We start from the raw sequence: 11,797 nt of genomic DNA, 5'->3' as shown, positions 1-11,797 counted from the left end.
CAGGAAACAAACTTTTTAACTCAAACCTAATCTCTGTGTACAGATCGTCTTCTTCTCCTCTGTCGCACCACAATTTCTAGGGTTTCTTTCGCACGTCAAATCTATAAACCCTCTGGTCCCTCTCATTCTCTCTCTAGGGCAAAGATGTGAGTTACGGAAGGAGTGAGTGATACCATAATCACTATAAGGGAAAAGCTACGTGGTAAGATTGGACGGACAAAAGTAAAAAGATATTGGCCTGGAAAAGCTCCCGAGTGGGCAGAGGAAGAAAAAGAAGATGTTGCGATACACAAGGTTGTTGTTTTGGATTGGAAGGGTGATCCGAGGCTGCGACGTTTAGCTCAGGCAAGAACTGAAAACCGTGAACAAGTTATAGCTGATCATCGGCGAATTAGACAAGCTGAGATTATATCTACAGATCAAGAAGGGGAGGAATTGAGGAACCAAGAGACTAGAGACGAGGAAGAAGATGAAGAACGAAGAAGAAGAATTAAAGAAGAGAATCTTGAAAGAAAGCAAGAGGAGGATGTACAAGAAGAAGAAGAGCTACAAGATGAAGATGAAGACGAATACGAGACTGATGATTCAGAAGAAGAGACGATGCATGTTCATGCCATGATCAAGCCTTTTTATGTACGAAAAGCTGCGAGAGATACAATAGCTGAACGTAAGCGGCTTGAGGCTGAAGTAGAAGCTTTTAAGGAACTAGCAAAGAAAAAACTTGAGATAAGAAAGATAGAGACGAAGCAAATAGTAGTTGAGGAACTTTGGAAAGATGAAGAGATACTAAACAACATGTTACTGGAGGAAGATGTGGAAACTGATGATGAAACCAATGAAGTTGAAGAGTACGAAGTTTGGAGGACAAGAGAGCTCGCTAGGATCAAGAGAGAAAGAGATGCAAGGGAAGCTATGTTGAGAGTTAGGGTTGTTGTGATGGACTTAAACGGACCAAACGTATAAAACAATTAAGCCCGTTTAATAAAATTACAGAACAGACGAAAACTACTAACATGTGGTTTATAATTTCTTCACTAACATTGCTTTCCCCCATATGATTTTGTTTTAATTTAGACTTTAGAGTTTCGTTTTGCCAAAAAAATTATGCCGTTACATAAGTTGGAAAAATGTGAAAAAAAATACTTAAGAATACATACATATGCTTGGAAAAATGGTTCATGCATGAGTCATCATCATCCATCATATCATATGAGTCTTAAAATTATTTGTGTTTAATCTATTTACTATACATAATATTATACCACCAAAATTATATTCATCATATCATCTTAAATAATATTTTTTGTTTAATCTATTTACTATACATAATATAATACCATCAAAATTGTGAATAAATAAGATTACTGAATTGTTATTTACCACCTCTTCAAGTACATTACTTTCGACGTACTGAAATAGCTACCAATGTAATTGCCCCTAACCTACTTGAAAGCAAATTTGCTTTTATAGGATTTTGTATTATCATTATTTATGTTGTTTATTAAAATAAACCACACATAATGTATAAAGGATTTGATTATATAGACTGTACCACGAAGACATGAGTACAATCTACGTACCGTCACATTATATTTAAAAACTACATTACTATTCAAACGATGGAAATGTTACGAATTAAGAGGTCGGACTATATATTGAGGCACATTTGACTACCCTCAGGTCATATATCTCACCACATGACCTGAGAGTCACATTTGACTACTCCTTTGCTCAGCCTAAATATGGTGCTTAGCCTAGAAGAATTTGCTTAGCCTAAAAATGGTGCTTAGCCTAGAAGAATTTGCTCATGTGTTTTTGTATGGGTGGTGCAGTTTTCTGTTTCGGGGCTTAGTTTTCACCAAAGCACCTGCGCAAGTACACATGCTAAAGAAACAAACGACATTAATTATTGTTAACTGTTCTGCTAACAAAATTAAACCAATTTGGGGTATAAAAGTGGAAGTGCACAACCTTCAAATTTAAACTTGGAACTGGTGTCACTTTGGAGTTTTTTTTTGGGATTTTCCCAATTTAAAAACATTTTCCTATATTGGGTGTCACATCCTGCTTGTCTATGTTCCGTTGAAGAATTGGTGTGGATGATGCTTCACGAAAGAAAACTCGGATAAATTAGGTAATTTTGTCATGGGAGAATATATGTCAAAAACTTATTAATATCTTATCCACATCTCTCCTTTCAAACTGCTTTTATTTAGTGTCATTTTTGTTTTTTCATATGGACACAAATGCAACTTTCATGCAATCCAATTATCCAAATAATTTATCTTCAATTTTTTTTTTTTAAAACTAAATATTCCATCTTTGATTGTAATGATTCAAACTTTAGTTTTTTTTTTCACTATCAGGTTTTCTTTTATTTTTTATTTTTAATTTGTATCTAAATTTGGTCTATACAAGTCATTTCCTATTAAGTCTTGTCGAAAGCTTAGGAGAGTTTCGAAATGTGTTTTGTTGAAGTATCTTGATTTCTTGATGCCATTGTGTAGAAGATTAAGGAGATGTAAATCCGCTGGAACAACCGGAAGTATCGGTATATATTCGAGGATCCATGTAACGATGTTGTTTAGGAGCATGGTTTATTCTGATGAAACGACGTCTTCGCCAAGAGTAAGTGTAGCCGCTGACTATTACTGGAGAAGGGCCTGTGACTCCGAGAGTTCTATTTACGAAGTCGTTCTTCATTGCAAGAAATCATTCGGTACGTTATAGACATATTTAACTTTTTTTGTATAATTTTATAAACTTTTATGATTATAATCATGAAAATAAGTTTATTAAGACGAAAAATTTAGTCACAATAAAAAGTATTTAGTCACAACATAAATATTATTACGAATTTGTGACGATTTTTGAATGGTTGCAATACAATCGTCACAAATGTTTAATCTATTTTGTGTTAATTTTAACAAAGAAATGAGAAGAATACATGGACTACTCTTTATTTTGTGGCGTGGACAAAGAAAATTAGGAAATTGTGATAATTGATTATCTTGCACCCTAATTATTCAAGAAGGTTTACACCAAAAAAAAACATTATTGAAGAAGGTAGTCGAGTCGATGGAAAACATCCTCCTTCATGGTAGGTAAAGAAGACACAACATACGTACATTGATAAACCATTTCATGAAAACAGAATTTCTGATTATATATGTTACCATTTTGTTTAATCTATTTACTTCATGGTAGAATTTCATATTTTGTTCCATATGCGTTGTGCATAAGTTCCAGAATTTTTAATTTAATAATAAGATACTTTTGATTTAACTTTCAATGAACGCTAAATTAAATTTATTTGTTTCATAGAAACTTGTAAAAATCTGATTTAGACAAAAACAAAACAAAAAAACTCTAGTCACTAAGGTATACTATAATTATTAGTATATTTAGACCCTTACGGATATACCTTATGATATACTGTATTACCAATATAATATTAGTAATGTTCAGTATAGTTTTAGTTAAGAACTTCACTATTAAATATCTTGTTTGTGTTTTGACATTTTTTTGCTTATTTTTTTATTTTATTTTTGCTCATTTTTCTTTAATTCTTCAAACTCTTAACTCGTTTGCAAGTTCTTTTTTAGTGCCTCTCAATAACTTGGTCACCACTTTTCTTTTTCTCATACTTTAGTCTCTTTTTTTCTCACTATCAGTCTTTATTTTTATTCAAATTTAGTCCATATATCGGATCATAGCATTGGACATGTCTACATAGTTGATTGTACATTCATAAAAATAAACATATTGAATTACATTGTTTGCAACATTAATTAATGTCTATATGGAAAAATTATATATATATTTTATTAGGATTATATTATAAAAATATGAAAATATAATCTACATAATATAATTATTATATGTTATTTATTTTACGAATGTAAAAAAGAAAGAAATTTATATATTGTTTTAAATGATTAAAAATTATATAAAATTGAAAAGTCGATTCATTACTCGAGTTAATCCACCACAAACTGTAAACACCATGGACTATTCTCTACATGGACGACAAGAATCATTATGGGAATTTTGTTAAATGTACCACATTGGATATAGAAGTTTTCAATTTTACCACATTTCATAAACCTTTTTCAATGTACCAAAAGGAGGGATATCAAATGACGTTTCTACCTTGTACTTCATCTCTTGCTGCAAAATATGGTGGTTGTTCGGCGCACCCAGTAGCGTTAATTATATTGGTAAGTTGAATTGGCATTTAATATGGACAAAAGGAGAGCATGCTGGGTAAAAGGAAACATGAGGAAAATGAAGCATAAAACAAAAGGAATTAAACATAAATTAAAGATAAGGATTTGTCTCTCACCGTTTAAGCGTAGAAGACGAAGATATTGAAGTTTTATGGTGCACGAAGACGCAGGTAGGTTACTATATATTGTGTTTTTTTTTTTTTTTTTTTTTTGAGCTGGTATTCAGTTTGCTGCATTTATTGTCCATTTTATTGTACTATAAAAGATAATTTTTTTGAAAATTTCCTACAAATAACTTGGCGTTAAATTTGTAGGATATGGAAGAAAGTGTATGTGTTTTAGTTGGTGATTGGACTTGTGCACCTAGCGGAATTTGGAAGTTTGTTCCTCGCGTGGGAGAATTGGCTAGGTGTGTAGGGTATAACAGCGGGACGGCATTGGTGGAGTTGAAAGAGATAATCAGCCAAGTGTTTAGAGTCCGACTATGGGAGACTACCATAAACCTGAGCTTTTGCTTTAGAGGGGATGCAGGGGTTATGAGTCAAGGAAAAAGAGACATACTTGGGTTCACTCCTAGGGGTGAACCTCTTCATTCACCCCCTTACAAAATGAGGAAATAAAATCTGTATACATTATTATAAAATTAGAAACTTAAACCGCTGGTTTAAACCCAAACCGATATATAATTTTGTTCTAATTGTAAAATCTAAACCTTAACCATCTCATTTGTAAACCCAAACCGACATATAATTTCATTCTAATTGTAAAATCTAAACCCTAACCATCTCATTTGTAAACCCAAACCGACATATAATTTCGTTCTAATTGTATGTAAAATCTAAAGCCTAACCATCTCATTTGTAAACCAAAATCGACATATAATTTCATTCTAATTGTAAAATCTAAACCCTAACCATCTCATTTGTAAACCCAAACCGACATATAATTTCGTTCTAATTGTAAAATCTGAACCCTAACCATCTCATTTGTAAACCCAAACCGACATAAATTTTTGTTCTAATTATGAAATCTAAACTCTAACCACCTTATTTCTAAACCAAAACCGACATATAATCTCGTTTTAATTATAAAATGTAAACCCTAATTCTCATATATAAACCCAAACCGATATACAAACTCGTTTAATTGTAAAATCTAAACCAAACCAATATTTAATTTTCTTTAAATAAAAGTATACATAATTTGTTTCCTTAATTTGTTTTGCTTTTTAATTTAATTTTGATTTATTTTTTAAATAAAATATTAGATAGAACATTTTGATTATGAATCCTAAGTATTTATCAAGGGAAAATGCCTCTGGTTGCGTTAAACTCAGAAATTGATTGGAATCAGTTCAAGGGTTTGATGGCCGATTATGGTGGACTATATCTCCATGTGACTTTTAATGGGTCGGCTGTTAGAGAAAAGAGTCACGAAATTGGAAACGACTTCGTTGGTATGGATGCGGAAGAAGGAGATGATGGGCTTGATGATGAAGTTTTGGTGGCGTATGTGGAGCAAATAGAAGCAAGTCATAAGGCTAAGATGACAAAAGTAGTGGACAACTCTGAAAATTTGGGTAAGTTTTCTAAAGTAGACAAGGATATTCAGGGGTTGTCCACAAGAGCTGGTGGACAATGGGGAAATGGACAACAATCTCAGAGATGGTCTGTATGAGGTTGGGGTGGTTACTGAAATAGAACCGGGGGACAATATAATGGTGGTTGACCCTGTGGTCAACAATTTAATTGTTGTTGACCATGCTGAGGAAGTGGTCAATGGGGAAGATGGCCTTTGTGCTGTACCGGTGACCGAAATGAGAGAAATGGGGGACAATCTGATTAACGTAGACATAGTTCCCACATCTGGTTATGTTGTTGATCCATTGTCTACTGTAGAACCATTGTCCACTTTAGAACCAATTATGGACAATTTTATGGTAGGGGATAGCAGTCCGGAGTATAATTACGATGAGTGGACTGAAAGAATTAACTTAGAGTATCCTCCGGATTGGGATCCTAACATGGTGAGGACGACTGAAGAGGAGGACGAGAATGAGGATGTTGTTGTGGAAGCGGGAAACCAAAGCGGCATCCCAATAAACAATGCAATAGTAACAGTGGGATCATCTTCTGGTTATGAACGTTCGGATGTCAATATGGTTGATTTTCTTGGAGGACATGTGATAGATGAAACAGATCCTCTATTGTTGAATGACGCTCCACCATGCCATGATAATATGAGAGGTTTGCCAAGCCATGAAAGACAAATGAATTTGAAAAGAGCGGGGGATGCAATCTATGTTGGTAGAGTCTTTGCAAATAAGGCAGAGATGCACCAGGTGCTATCACTGTATGCTATGAAGATGATTTTTTGCTTTCGGATAGTTGCTTCGGACAAAACCAGAGTAATAACATCGTGCATGGACAAGAATTGTGGTTGGAGGGTTTATGCTGTAACTCATCCAAACACCTTGAATTTGGAAGTGAGGACCGTTACAATGGAACACAATTGCGACGTTGCCGCAAGGTCTAGATATGGAGAGAAAGCAACGGCGAAGATATTGGCTGGATTTTTGCGAGGCAAATTTGCCAATGGCAAGAAAGGACCGAGGGCTTACGAGTTACCAGAAATGGTATTGCCAGAGTTGAACGTAACAATATCTTACATGAAAGCATGGAAAGCTAAGGAATTGGCTGTAAATGCTACACGAGGAACTGAAGAAGGAAGCTTCGAATTTCTGTCAACGTATCTACACCTCGTTAAACCAACAAACCCTGGGACGATAACAGATTTGCATACAACACTAGACAAAAAGGGTAACACTTTGTTCAAATCTCTTCTTCGCATTTGGTGCATGTATTGATGGGTACAAGTTTCTGAGGAAGGTTATAGTGATAGATGGTACAGTGATGAAGGGTAAGTACAAAGGCTTTTTGGTAGCAGCTAGTGGGAAGGATGGGAATATCCAAATATATCCACTGGACTTTGGGGTAGTGGAAGTGGAAAATGATGCTGGTTGGGTGTGGTTTTTGAAGAATCTATCAAAATTTGTTCCAGACGAGGAAGACCTTGTTTTCGTATCTGATAGGCATGCCTCCATATATTATGCACTGGCGAAAGTGTATCCACTAGCACATCATGCAGCGTGTTCAGTCCATCTATTCCGAAATGTTAAACACATATATAATTGTGGCGGTCTAGCTGGTCTTGTCTCAAAAGCAGGAAGAGCATATACGGTTGGTGATTTCCGTTATTGGTGGAGGCAAATAGAGGAAACAAAACAAGAGTGTGCAGAGTATCTACTTAATATTGGACTACCACATTGGACACTATCACACTTCCCTGGCAACCGTTACAATTTGATGAGTAGTAACATCTCAGAGTCATTAAACGCTGCTATGCAAAAAGTTGTGGATTATCCGATAATGTCAATGGTAGAAGTCATAAGGGCCATGTTAATGAGGTGGTTTTGGTGTAGAAGGACTTTCGCTGGGAAGACTAGGACAAGGTGTACACCAGAGATAGAAGAATTGTTGATTGACCATCTGAAGGAGTCACTCAATTGTGCGGTATTGGGAGCTACCGGCTGAATTAACCAAGTGAACGACGGGATTGGGTGTGAGTTTACAGTTGACCTTGAGAAAAAAACTTGCACTTGCAGGGTGTTTGACGTACTTATGGTACCTTGCTGTCATGCTTTGGCTGCTGGTCGAGTAAGAAACATTGACCCCTACACACTTTTATCCCTATGTTATTTCGTTGGACCATGGAGAGCAAAGTACAAAGGAGTTGTAATGCCGCGTCCTAATGAGAAAGACCACAACATCCCAGAAGAATGTACAGATGTAGCTGTGAACCCACCAAGGACAAAGCGCCAAGGGAGAAGGCCGAAAAAGAAAAGGATTCCATCACAGGGTGAAGTGCATCACGTAAGTGATTCTATTATAACATTTATGTCCACTGTTTTAAAGTTCAGTCCATTAAGATAAGCGTTTCTTGTTTGATGTAAATGTTTTGGATTTCAGAAGAAGAAGAGAATAACAAAATGTGGGAGATGTTTTGGACAAGGTCACAACAGGAAAACATGCTCGACTTTAATTTGAAGAAATGAAGAATGGTTACTTAAGAGGTCTATTTCACTACATTTTTTGGATGCTGATGGATTCACATATTAATCATTTTGTCCACTATGGTTGTAAGATACTTAATGTCCTTGAGCATTAGGATAGTCTTTTGGCTACAATTGCTACAATTCATGGATACAATTGCAACTCATTTTGCCCACTATGTTTGTAAGATACTTAATGTCCTTCAGCATTAGGATGATATTTTGGCTTGAATTGCTACTATTACGACATTAACAGTTGTAAGATATTTGATCTACTATGGTTGAACGTTTTTTTGCATACTATTGTTGTAATAGTCGCGTTAACCATGGCTAAAATGTTAACTATGTTGTAATGGTTAACTATGTTGTGATTATGCGAAATGATAGACAAGGATTGATACTGTGGACATCCTTGTGGACATGAGAAGACAAAGTATCCCAGGGGAAACATAGAGTACATAACATTACAAAAGGATAATGAGATATAGGTGGACAATGTAAAACAGCTGATAGACAATTGTGAGGGATGCAGATGATAGACAACATATTAGTGCTTAAAAATGTAAATAAGGAAGGCAATCAGCAGGAAGGAGAGGAAGCCAATGGTGAACCCTATAAACTCTTTGTGGACAAAGGTCAATGGAGTAGAAGACGGATTGTTCCTAGGTGTGAGGTTGTGGACGTTGGAAGCAAGTTCTTCATAGCCATCACTGATCTCACGAATAAGTTGTTTAAGGTGCCCAATCTTTTCTCCATGATATTCAATTTGGGCCGCCAGCATAGAAGGGTATACCTTCGTTCCATTAGGTCCAAGAGTGAAGTAGTTCATAAGGTCGTCCCGCTCAGAAAACTTGTTGTGCAGATCGTGGAGTTCCTCGAGGATTGCCCCGTGCCACAGCTTGTTGAGGTGTAAACCACCATCCTTAATTGAAATGAATCATAAAATGTGTTTGTTATGCCAGATCTAGGGACATTTAAAATCTAATAAATGGAATTATAACTTAGTAGTTACAAACGAAGAGAGAATACCTCAGATCTAGCACATTTGTAGAAAAGACGACCCTGATTAACACCGTCCTGATGGGTAGTAAGTTCAAGATTTCCGCCACACCAACATTTTCTCGGTATCCCGTAGTTTGAATTCTGACGGTCGTGTGACTTAACTGAGTCAGCTGAAGAGGAAGAAGGCTGGCTGTAACTGTATTGCCCCATGTCGTTGATCAATCCGCCAAAATGAAAAGAGAAATATGAGAGGTTGGTGAAAGTGATGCTGTATGTTCTCTTGTATTTTGTGGTTTTAATAGGTAATAGACTTTGTCCAAAAAAAAAAAAAAGGTAATAGACCATTATTTTTAGAATTTTAAAGCATCTGTTGATACAGGTTGTAAAGTTTTTTGCACATTGTGTAAGGCAAGGAGCAATGTCGTACCTGATTGATGGCGACATGACTTGAACGAGAAAGGAAAAAAATAAAGTTATCTTTTAACTATAGTTGGAGAATCCAGTGTGGTCGTAATGATGTTAATCTAGATTTGTTTAGACTAGCTGAGTTGTTACAGTGTAGACAAAAGTTGTATGTTAAGTCCACTGAGGAGAAAAATATATGTCCATTAAAACAAGGAGAACAAACAAGTACATGCAATACAAGACGTAGACTTATGTAGATAGGTGGACAAGGCTCATATATTAGTCCACTGCCACGACTTAAGACAGAACTTAATGAGAAAATTAGAAAAGATAACACTTAAAACATACATATGAATTGAATACTCCTCCACCAGACAAAGCAAGCTTCACAACGGTCCACCATGGTGCATGTGTAGTCAACGCCGGCACACTTTGGAACATTATAAAACCTCCAAGTATCGCAATACCTTTTGATCCTATGTGGACCAAGTTGATGAATGTTTTCGAAGACAGATTCTGAAAAATATTCAGCCATGGCGTAAGAGCCAACCCGATCCTTAAATGAGGTGATCGTGGAGACACCCTCATGGTAATGGCCAGCACAGATTAAGAACAAACCAAGTGCAAACTGCATTTCTTCAGAAAATGGGGTGGTATTGAACATTAGGTTGATGGCTTCGTCAATCTGACCTTCTCTAGCTATAAGACGAAGACTTTCCAGGTAACAGGCGTAAGGGTTGCCAGCCTTAACACACCTTGTGAAGAAAGGGTGGTACTTTGAGGACTTGTCCACAAGAAAAGGGGCATGTTGAAAAGGAAGTAGACAAGTCTCTTTTAAGACATATAAGTTAGTAACAAGAGACAATCCAGTTTTTCCCGAAGCCATAAGTGGTCCTAGGTACTGGAAACCATATTTACCTAAACGATGGATTATGTAAAGCTGAAGATGCTCGGGCAGTGAGTAGAGGAGATTTTTCTTGGTTTCTGAAAGTGTAGACATAGTTTGTATGAGTCATATAGTATATTCACAATCCATTTTAAAGAGCACTATAAAAAGTGGTTGGTTTTAGGGTTTTTGATGTCATTAAAAGAGTCTAACATGAACTTGGTTTTGTAGTTGAGACGTATTTAATGTTTTTAAGGTGGGAACTAATTAATGTTAGACTACATAACATTGCAACTAACCCTTGTGGACAAATACAAACCCTTGTGGACAAGTATTGAGGACAAATAGTCTAATTGTAGACAACGTGATAGTACATTGTGGACTTCAACTAAGTCGAGGGACAAGTTGAAAGTAGACAAAAAAATATGTTGTGTAAGGCAAATTGAAAAGGAAATATAGTCCATAATAAAATAAGAGTCACAGGTGTCGGTTATAACCTCGAAACATCTACTTTGAAGGAAAACGTTTAAACAAAAGATGGTCATAGTAGAAAACACATGAAACATTTGTAAAGGTCATACAGTTTTATAACTGAACAACGCACACTTGGTAGACATCAACCGTGTAAGTCATTCTAATGTCGTCCACCATCTTCTCCGTGAGGGTATCAAGACCCAATCCTTGGGCGTGGAGTTCGATGTATTTGACAGTCAGAAGACCACAATCTCTGGTTCTGTCGTTTTGGTAGACATCCACCAATCTATCAAGCTTGAAAGATTTAGGTAGAGGACAATCGGCGACGTCAGGGTTGACTAGGTCCTTGATGATTATAGGTAACAACTCAACTAGCGGTTTCATGAGACGAGGAAGCTTAGACTCGTCGTGGTTTACAATAAGAGGATCAAGAATCTGAATTTCGCCTTCTTTTAATTTGATCGCTAAAGCAACCCAATGCCGCTTACCCCAGTTCATTGGTATGTAAATTGTGTCTACATTGTTGAACCAATCGAGATTGCACTGACGGCTGTAGACAGACCCACGGACGTAGTTCTTGATGAGGCTGTTCCATTGAAATGTTGATTTCTTCTTGCTCTTCTTGTAGCGGTCGTAGTCAGTGCTGATCATGTGAGTAAACCAAGTATCCAACACTGCGACTCTTGTCTC

The 11,797-nt window shown here is 36.2% G+C and overlaps 1 long non-coding RNA gene and 2 pseudogenes across 1 annotated transcript; all 3 read left to right on the top strand.

Annotated features, from left to right (window-relative positions):
- The first annotated feature begins 144 nt into the window (after positions 1–144).
- LOC104728838 (uncharacterized) lies at positions 145–963 on the top strand (annotated as a pseudogene).
- Positions 964–2,204: 1,241 nt separating this feature from the next.
- Positions 2,205–4,923, top strand: LOC147935382 (uncharacterized). Its single transcript, XR_015573104.1, has 3 exons — positions 2,205–2,719; positions 4,204–4,399; positions 4,544–4,923. It is a non-coding gene; the product is annotated as an uncharacterized LOC147935382 (long non-coding RNA).
- Positions 4,924–5,540: 617 nt separating this feature from the next.
- LOC104728836 (uncharacterized) lies at positions 5,541–8,793 on the top strand (annotated as a pseudogene).
- The last annotated feature ends 3,004 nt before the right edge of the window (positions 8,794–11,797 follow it).

The sequence above is a fragment of the Camelina sativa genome, chromosome 11, assembly GCF_030686135.1.
Source record: "Camelina sativa cultivar CO46 ecotype springtype chromosome 11, ASM3068613v1".
Taxonomy (NCBI): Eukaryota; Viridiplantae; Streptophyta; class Magnoliopsida; order Brassicales; family Brassicaceae; genus Camelina; species Camelina sativa.
The sequence above is the reverse complement of the archived record's forward strand: the minus strand, read 5'-3'. Positions and strand labels throughout refer to the sequence as shown.